This window comes from Pteropus medius, unplaced genomic scaffold, assembly GCF_902729225.1.
Source record: "Pteropus medius unplaced genomic scaffold, Ma_sr-lr_union100, whole genome shotgun sequence".
Taxonomy (NCBI): Eukaryota; Metazoa; Chordata; class Mammalia; order Chiroptera; family Pteropodidae; genus Pteropus; species Pteropus medius.
The window spans coordinates 1221561-1232524 of NW_024352787.1; positions in this window are offsets into that span (position 1 = coordinate 1221561).

The window sequence follows — 10964 nt, forward strand, 5'->3', positions numbered from 1 at the left end:
TCAACAAGAAGCCAAGAAGCACAAATTTATATGTGCTTTATATGTCGTAAAGGATGTGGTGAAATGAATTGTAAAGGAGGCTAAATGTTTTTTTCCCAGGCAGGACAGAATTTACATGGCTATTAGTTATCTACAGCTCGCAGGGTTGTAAGAATCCTTCAGAATCAGAAGGAAAAAAATCAGAATCAGATAAGGCAGAAGGGTATGTTATAGACGATGCATAATTTTCTAAAGAATACACCTATTTTTCATGCCACTAGAAGGTGTTTGTGGCAGTAATGGGCTCCTTGGTTTTATTTCCTACTTCCTAGAATTAGATCATACAGAAACTAACCTGCTGTGGCGCAGGTTGTGAAATCACTAAAAATCAAGGTCCCATGTCCTGTAACAAAGCCACAGTCTCCAGGGGCAAACAAAGCTGTTTGCTAAGAATCAATGCATTGCAACAAAGAAAGCGTGCTGGCAACACAGCAGCAGCACACAACCTCTCCTGCCCCCAGAGCTCATTTCCAGGGTTCTGATCACAGCCAAAGCATGTGGGCGGCACTAAGATCACCTGCCCTCCGCCCCCTGGGTGGGCAATGGACCAGTGGTGGTGGTGGGGGCTGGGGGGTCCTACTCAATTTCACACCCAGGGGGCTGCTCAGGTAAAGCTCTCCGCTGGGCAGAGCTGCACCACTAGCTCCCAGTTTCAAGCCCTGGTGGTTGGCTTGCTTATACAAAACAAATTCTTTCCCCAACACCTTTTCTTCCATTCTCGAGACTCATCAAAAGGCCATGCACCCTACTCTGGGAACCTCTTACCTCCATTCCTGAGCTCATGAAAATGTTAGTCTTAATGTGGCTCCATCGCATTGCCTGTGGACAGGCATTTGGCCTGTGACTGTCGTCACCAAATACTGTCTTGCTTATCATTCAGGTTTAGTACTTAGGTACACAGAGGAAGTGATCCGAATCATTTTTATTGATTGAGCTAGGCGGCTTCTATGTTGAATAGCAGTGGGTTCAGCTCCAGCTCAGCCTTTCTCCACTCCCTTTGGACTTCCCATTCGCCAGGGCCAGGACTAGAGTGAGTCAGTGAGCATTCATTCCTGCGAAATTTAAGGGGTGCCAGGGTGCAAAAATAATCCAAAATTAATTAATTGTCACTTTCGCTTGTCCTTTAATGAGTAGGAAAGGTTAAAGATGTGACTCTAAGTAGATCACACCCCCATGCTGTCTGGCAGAAGTCTCCATTGTTTATGTAAGGACAACTACATGCCTTTATTATTTTTTCTGAAGCCCTGACATCACCTAGTATGTGATGGATTTTTTTAAAAATGAAAGCATTATTGAGATATAATTCTCATACTATAAGATCGTATCCATTTAAAATGTACAATTCAGGGGCGTGGCCCGAAAGGGGGCCGCCCCCTCGCCTGGCACTTACTGCCCAGAACCTGGAGCTAAACCATTCGTAAAGGACCTGCTTCTGGGTAGGGACTTCGTAGGTAGCGGAGCAGCTCCCTCGCTGCGATCTTTTGAAAGTCAACCCTCGACACAAGGGTTTGTAAAAGGGGCGGGGGGGAAGAAAATAAATAAATTGATAGATAGATAGATAGATAGATAGATAGATAGATAGATAGATAGATAAAATGTACAGTTTGACATGAATTTAGTTTTAGAACATTCTCATCACCCCACAAAGAAACACCACACCCTTTAGTCAGCATCTTCTGAACCCTCTATCTGCACTCTGTCAAACTGAGGCAACCATCAGTCTAGTCTCTTCTCTGAAGATTTGCTTGTTCTAGACATTTCACATAAACGGAAGCATACAATATGTGGCTTTCTGTGACTTCTTTCTTTCACTTAGCATACTGTTTTCAAGGTTCATCCATGTTACAGCACGTATCAGTACTTTATTCTTTTTTATAGCTGAGTAATATTAAGTCTCATCAAGTGTGGTCAGAAAGACATCGTGTGGTCAGAAAGACAAAGATGGCAACCGTAAACTGTGTGTCCATTCATATAAGATGTCCAGAAAAGGCAAATCTATAGAGACTATTAACGTGGGGAACATTCAAACCTGTAGAGAATTTTTATAAGAGCTTATGTGAGCCAGACTGTTGACATTCCCAGGAAGCTAGATACCAAATGCTCCAGAAAATGACAGTTTTGCAGTTTCCTTTGTATATTTGGAATTAAGGAGGGAACATAAGGGAAATTACATGAACGTGAGACAAAGTAGCACAGGGAAATCTCTATGATGGAATTACAGAACAGTTAACAAGATTATGTGTCCTCTTGAGGGTGGTTAATCTTCCAAAGGGTCCGAAAAAGAGGCATTTCAAAGGTGTGTTAACCTAGATGCACAAAAACAACGGATGGGGCTTGTTAAGACAAAGATAACCTTTTACTAGGGAAGTTATAGGCCTGAAGTGTGACTACTCAGCATGACCTGCCCAGTTAGGAATTTATGCTTAGATCACCCTGTGAGATTACTTTTGGATAGATTTATTACAGAGCTCCTCTTTTGTCCACAAGACCAAAGGCAGATTCATGGTTTCCTGGAGCTGGGGGGTGGGACCAGGGAGTGGCTGGAGGGCCCTTTTGCAGGTAATGAAAATGTTTTCTAATTGAATTGTAGTGATAACTGCATAAGTCTGTAAGTGTAGTAAAAATCATTCAATCGTACACTTAAAATGAGTGAATTTTATGATATGTAAACTATACTTCAATAAAGCTATTTTTAGAAAATGGTGCAGAGACTTAAAACTGCCTATAGGCCCAGGGATTCAGGGCAGCCTTCCTCCTTTGTCTGTCTGCATGTCGGGCATTGCGCTGCCCCAGGTGATGCTGGAGTGAAACCACTCTGCTGTTGGAAAGCCATCAGACATTGCCCAACATGAGCTGGATAAGTTATCTTATCTCCCCAGGTTTCACTTTCTTCATGTGAATAGCATTGGGTGCTTACTGAAGAACACCTAGCACCTTGAAATCTGATAATATTATATTGTTACAAGGTGCCATTAGGGATGATTTCTTGGCACTATGAGGCATAAATACGGTAATGAGATAGTCATCCAAACGAAAGTGGATTGGGAAAGCATCCTAGCCCCAGGACACTTCATAAAAGGAATGGAACTTTTAAAATGAATAATGTAAGAGTGATAATAAAGAAGGGTACAGTGTAGAGCATAAGGAAAAGTGCATCAGGCAAGAAAGTGGCAGTGAGCACCATTTCTGGATGTGAGGCTTTTAAGGATTTATATGGTTGGTAGAAAGTCTGGCTTCAGGAAACCTCTAACTCAGTTTGATGAAGAATGAAATGAATTTCCATTAGTTACTCCAGTCCTATTCCACCCTTCTGATAACAGAAGAAAATTGAAACCACTGAAGTATGCTTTATATAACAAGATTATTGATTCGATTGGAGCAGGTAATAAACTTGGGGTGAATGCCGCATGTGATTGGTTGAATTAGGTCATATAGTCATCCGTTTTAGTTCATCTCTCTTTTAAACACCGGTCCAGAAATTTCTCTTGCTTTAAACATCTCTTGGAAGCTCAGTTTTCTATCACAAGTTTTCCCTCAATCAGTTGTGGTTACTATAAGTGAAATATTATCTTATAGGTATCTAATTATCAGAATGAATTGTATCAAAAGAAAATTCTGTGTGTGACCAATATTCCAAATGATTTTGCTTATAGACGGTAATGGCCGTACTGGGGATTTTTATTATTTTATTTTTCTGAATTTTACAAATATTCTAAAACAAATTGGTGTTGTTTAACTTTACTTTAATAGTAGGTATTTTAATTTATTTAGTTATGCCAAGTAATACATGAATATATTCTAGTCATAAAAGATTCAAACAGCTCAAAGGCATTTAGAATAAAAAGTTATGTCCGGCACCACTGCTCTCAGCACCAACTCCAAATGCCTTTTTTGCTATAATAACGTAACAGTTTAATATGTATCCTGCTAATTATTTACGTATACTCATATGTAGTTTTCATGCTACTATATTATATGTTTTGATTAAAATATGTTGTGACTTGCCTTTTTTGCTTAAAAAGTCTGGATGATCTTTTATTTTTTAATTCTATTATTATTTTTTAATGCCTACAGCACCTGGTCTCCCATCCAAGTACTAACCAGGCCTGACCCTGCTTAGCTTCTGAGATCAGACAAGATCGGGCACGTTCAAGGTGGCATGGCCATAGACTTAGATGACATTTGAAAGCATTACATATTTATATATAAAATTACACAAATAATATACATAATTTCTTTTTAAGGGCTGCATAATATTCCAACATTATAGCTTATTTTACAATTCTCACATTGATAGAAGTTCGATTCCCTTGGTCTTCTAGTTCATTGGACATGCTGTACAAAGGATTAATCCTCTGTTCATACACAGTTGGGCATGGAAACAAATATTTTTGTAGGAGAGATTCCTAAAAGTGGAAATGGTAGATCTAACATCATTTGCATTTTTAGTTTTGGCAGATACTGCCATATTGCTGTTCGTACAATCTAAGCCATACACACTCTCACCAGCACTTTACAAGTGACCAATTCTTTCACAAATCCTGAGTATTATCATTTAAAAATTTTTGCCAGTCCAATTGGCAAAAAATATCCCATTTTCTGAGTAACAATAAAGTTGAGATTAAACATATTTTCATATATTTATTCATCGTGTTTCTCCTTCTGTCTTTTGTTGATTTTACATGTTGCGAACATATTCTTCCAGTCTCTCTCATGACTTTATTTTAGTTCATATAATTTGTCGTGCAGAGATTTTTCATTTTCAAGCAGGCAAATCTGTCAACTTTTTCCTTATGGCCTTTGTGTTTTGATTCATGTTTATAAAAGCCCTCTCCCAGGAAAAGATTAGGAAACTATTCTTGTATGTACTTCCAAATCTTGAACACTTTTATAAAATTAAAACTTTATTCCATTTGATAAATTTTGTTTTATTTTATTTTATGTATAGTGTAAGGTAAGGCTCTAATTTTATTTTTTTCCCAAATAGATAGTCAATACCTCAACACCATTATGAAATAATAAATCCTTCTTCCATTGATTTGAAATACCATTTTTTATCAAATCAGAATTGTTTTGCATTGCATTTTCTATTTTGTTATTATTGATGTATAGGAAATATATTTATTTAATTTAAATTTTAATACATTTTGACAAAAAAGGTTGCTTCATTTTTTTTCTGTGTGAAAAAAGAAAACTGTCTTCATTGTGATGTCTTGGAATGACAGAAATTGTTTTCAGCAAAGTTCACACAATCTGAAGGTATCAAGGAAAAGGAATGAGTATGAGATGGTTAAGAGGCATTTTTCTAAAAAGAAAATGATGTCATGCTTTGCTACTCAGTGTGGTCCTCAAACTGACAATAGGGAAATTATTAAATTGCAATATCTCAAGGCTCATCCCCAGACCCACTGAATCAGAATCTGCATTTTAACAAGATTCTCAGGCTGTACATGTGTATGTTAAAGTTTGAAAGCACCGGGGTACTGAATATCACTATTTTTGCTTCCCTGGAGATCATGGCTCTTTCCTTGTTAAGAGCACCTTGATTTTGCTTTCCTGAAATGCACTTCCCCCCTTGCACGTGGGAACGACTGGGTGAGACTGTCAACCGAAGAGCCTTTTACATCTTTGCCAAGAGAAGTAGACATTCGACATGAGTTCAGCAAATAAAATTTCTATCTCCTTGGAACACCTGCCATAAATGCCAAAAATGATTAAAGTTGCTTATTCCAAAGACTGCACAAAAACAAAGACAAAAAAACCCAAAATCCCATCCATTAGATCTTGCTCTGCTGGGCTGTCTTGGTTGCTTCCCTTTCTAGGGCCTGGCTTCTCCTTTGACTCTGCAAGGCACATCACGTACGTCGACTAAATTTCATTTTTGCTTTCGTTAACCAAAGTTGGGTTCTATAGCTTACATTCAGAGAACTCTGACAAATTCCTCCAAGTGGGATGTTGAAAGGGACAAACTCCATCATGTGGAATTGGCTGAGTCAACATAAGGCAAGAGACTAGACCCCATCCTTTGCTAGGAAATTAAGATTCTAACGAAGTCATTAGAAAGCTCCAAGCTGTGCAGACACCGCGTTATCCTGGAATTCTGTCCGTGTGCCAGCTGAGACTAAGCTTTAGGAGGCTTGAATGAAGGGTTCCGTGTCTTGGCTGCTCCTTGTGGCCTTTAGTAGAAACCTACAAAGAAAAAAAAAAAAGAGGCAAGCTTTGAAATAAAAAAGAGCCCTAGAAGGCTAGGAGAATGGAGGCCTGTTTCTCAAAGACTAAACCTATCATGTCTATGTCAAGATTTTAGGACCATGACCATGACTGACCCTAGAGAATTTTAAGAACCCAAGATCAGGGGTAGCTCCATGGTGCAATGTTTAGCATGTCTGCTTTACACTTAAAAGGTCCTGGGTTCGGGCCCCAGGTGGAGCCATGGACTATATCTCAGGTGTGCTAGGCACCCCCACGTGCTTGTGGGAGGAGATGCCCCACCTTTAGAAATCTAGTTCTTAAAGGGAAACGGCAACATCCTTAGGTCAGGGGCGGAAGTGTTGGGGGGGAGTACTAAAGAGGGGAAAAAAGAAAAAAAGAACCCAAGATCCCCAGAATGTGGGCTCCTCAGGACAGGGACTTTGTCTTTTTCATTGCTATATTGTCAGCCCTGAGAACGGTGGCAAGCACATGGTAAGTTTTTGTTGAATGAATGACTCAGCATTCATTTCAAGCATTACTAGTCTAAGCATTTGATTTTAAATGCAAACTGGATGAAAGTACTCCACAGTTTTATGGGGTCCATATTGCCAGAGAAACCCAAAGCTGTTCAAACAATGTAGTTTGGGTGGGGCTGACCCCTCAGCTTCAGCTCCAGGGTTGGGCATGGGACCCAGTTATGGCCAAGCAGAGCAGTGAGTCTCCAAACACACTGATTGGTAGAGATGGAGACATCATGATGCACGCTAAGTCAATTTCATCTCTGGATCAACTGTGACAGCTTCTGGGCTTTTTCAGATGCTCGAGATGATGAATGCCCTTTCTCTGCTTAGGACGGCTGGAGTTGATTTTTGTCACTTGTAACTAAAAGGAAACTGAATCATACGCTTAGTCTACAAGTTTGTTTACCCAGGAATTCAAAACAGGATGTCAAATCAGTATACAATCTTTTCAAAACTTTGTTCACTGATTTAGTTGATGTCGTGGAAGGTAATCAGTTGCAGGCAAGCACACCCCCTTCCTTTTGGTTCACTTCAGTTCACTTCCATTTTAGGTTCTCTTAAGTTGGTTGAGCTGCAGTGTGAATCAGTTACAGTGCCAACAGTACTCAGGAAATTTGTTTGGGAAATAAATTGTCAAGCTGCTCATGTGAATAGGGTGTCCCCATGAGCCTGCAGCCTTCTGCTCTTATGATCTCTAGTATTATTTTTTGCCTTTTTTTGTGGAGAATTTCCTTAGGTTCTATCCTTGACCTTCAGCTCCTTCTCTGAGTTGATTCTCTCTCTGTCTCTCTGTCTCTCTGCCTCTCTGTCTCTCTGTCTCTCTCTCTCTCTCTCTCTCTCTCTCTTCCACTGCCTGCTCTCCATGTTTATTTTCCTTTAGATAACATTCATATTTCTATAGCCCTAAATTCTCTTTTCTCCATAGAAAGGTGTATGCAAAGCACAGTGGTCTTTCTCCTGAATGAAAATATTAACCACTGGGATCAGTGAAGCTTCACAGAGGTGGTAACTTGTCTTTAAAAGATGAGTAGGGCTTGGTTGGCAGACAAAGGATAGAGTTGGGGGCACCATGCAAACACATTCCAGACAGAAGTAACAACAACATGTGTGAATGTAGGAAGAAATAAATATATAGAAACATAATTTTAATAATTTTAATTCCCCATTATTAATGTGCAACAGATCAAGTAAAAACAAATAACTGAAGAAACAAAGGACGTAACCAATACAGTTAATAAGGTAAATTAATCAATCATACAGAGACTGTATGTAACAAGAAGTTATATCTTTTTCTTCTCTCAGACTTTTATTTGGAAAATGTTTAAACTTAGAGGAAAGTGAGAAAAGTGATATTTCTCCATTGAGACTCTGGGTCTGGTGCCAGGGAGCATATAGAATCAGAACACAGACACTGCTGCTTCCTGGGCTGTCGATTTTCTTTGAAGATTTTTGGGACAGCAAAACATTAGTTTCATAAAAAAACAACTTAAATATTTCTGAAGCAGAATGCAAACTTGTTTTTTAGGATCATGCTCAGGCCTTCGAAGATGATTTTCACAACCTCAGAGAAACTCACTAGTTCGTCTTGGTCATTAGGGAGACATGGGTGGAAATGTTTGAAAAGCACAAAATCTAAAATTTCTAATTTAGCCCAATTTTATTATTTGGTCCAGCAGCACATCTCAGATGTATCATCACACTTCTCTTCATTCCACAGGACCTGGACTCTGACTTCTTGGGATTTCTCATCATTTCCCAAATATTTCTGTCTTAGCATCTGCTTCGGCCCTGCCTAGAATCATCCTTGAAAATCCAACTCGAGTTTTACTTCCTCTTTGAAATTTTTCTAAGAAGGATGTAGTGGAGAGAGGCTATCTTTGGAGTTTCTTAAACAGTATTAAAAATGTTATTTTAGTTTTTCACTTCCCTTACCAGTTGCCCTGTGACTTACCTCCTTGTAAGTGTAAACTTTCCCTGCCCCGCTACTCAGCAGGGACAAATATCACAATCAAATGGAAATTCTCAGAGACATTACAAGGTTTAGCCACTTCTGTTTTCCTTCTGCCACAACAAAACAGTGGCTGCTCTTTCAGTCTGAGCCCTGGAATGAAGAAGACATGTGGAAGAGAGCCGTCACTAATATACAGATGACTTGTAATGGAATGGAAAAATAAATCTTTGTCGTTATAAGCTACTGAGATTTGGGGGCGTGGAAACCTACTTGGCACCCCAGATAATTTAAGCTCAAGACATTTGAGATTCAACAGACGTAAAAACAAAACAAAACAAAAACAAAAACAAACCTCATATTTTATCTGACTTTTTCTTGTAATTTTTCTTTCTTGTGAAAACCAAATAGAATAACATATTGTGACCATCATTTATTGGTGTTAAGTCAGAGTAATATATATTCTTTTTCAGAAGATAAATTATACATATTGATTGTAGCGAGAAAAGAGATTGTATATTTGCCAAATTCCCGTGAGAAATAATTGTCTAAAAATTGTTCTTCTTTACTGTTTTAATGTTTCCATTAAAGAGTAAATAAGGAAGTGTTCATTCAATGTGCTTGAGATTCTCATTTAGAATTATGATGATGGATGTCACATGGCCCATCATCGCTGCCCCAGGAGAGGTCATTGCAGGAAGTTAAGTCCCTCCCTTTCTTAAAGCTGGCACCTCACCCTCCCCACAGAGTTTGGCTGTGGATCACAAGCAGCACTTCTGTATTTGCCACTAAAATCAAATAAGGAGAGTCCTCAAAATACTCAGATGATATTTGGAAAAATCATCTCAGAGCAAGGGGCTAAAAAATTATATATAGTCCTAGATTTTGTAGCAAAGAGTTTGAGATAGGAAATAAAAGATATAATACACTATCATTTGACTGCTTGTTACTTATTATTGTGCAGAAACTTCCATCTCATTGAGTATTTTAAAAAATCATGGTTGAAATAAGAGGTTTTCTCTCAATTTATGTATAATTTGAATTTTTCCATAATGAAAGTTTAAGCGGGGAGGGAGAGGGAAAGACAGAGACAAAGAGAGAGAGAAAGGGGGAGAGACAGAATCAAAGTAGGCCTATCTGGGGGGTGGGGCTGTCACCTGACATTAGCTAGAGTTTAAAACAACTGAATAAATTACTTAACTTTCTTTGCTTCGGTTTACCTGTGATATGGAATTAATAATACCTTCCTCAGAGAATAGTGTCTTCATAAGGGATTCCAGGGACAATATCCTTTTGTTCACAAAACAAATACTTGTTTGTAATGAGACTTTTTTCTCTGATTACTAACGTAACCCTCAAAATATTCGAAGTCTCTAGGTAGGAAGTTTGCTGTTGCAACTTAATTATAATAAAGCATTTGGATCTGGCAGCAATGCTGTTTTAAATATAGGTATGTGATTAGGTAAACATTTTAAAGGACTGGGGGGATAATTTTGTCTGAGTAGCCCCCAATTGCCTGCGTGTTCTCTATGGATTTGGATCTCTAGCCTGGCTGCCTTGTGGACCACTCTTTGAAAGACTCTGGGCTCCTCAGCTGAGGGAAGGCCCAAAGGCCATCTCGGTAGGAAAACCTCGAGGGCATCTGTGTTGCTATGTTGAAATTGCTAAAGTTCACAGTTGAATGCGATGTTCCTCCTCTAACCAGAGAAGGGGGAAGTAGGTTCCCTGAGGACCCTTCCATCTCTCTCCACCAACACTTCTGCTCCTGCAGGCTACAAGTTGTAATCTTTTAACTGCCTTCTGTGGCTAGAGATGCATTTTCCCCATTTTTTACTGTAGATCCTTGGAAGGATGAAAGGCAATTTAGAGAGGGCAGAAAAACCTGCTTCACTTCGGAAGTAGGCATTTATTCTTTAACTCAGACTGATGTAGATAAAAAGGTAAAGAACTTGATGCTATTCTCAATCAATTTCTTTCTTGTTGAGTTCCCTCAGGTCTCCAAGTATTTAGAATGTTCTGTTATAGCATTTAGAATATGCAGTGTATTTTTATTTTCCTTATTGGACAGTGAGTTCTTCTGATATATGATAGATGCTCAATGAATGTTTACTAAATGGATGGATGGATGGATGCCCTGGGAGATGCATGGATGAATGAAAGGATGGGTATGTGGGTGAATAAATGACTGTACAAGTCAAAGGATAGAAGGCTATCTGTAAGCCAGGGAGATAATAACAGCACCTATCTCATAAGATCGTTATGTT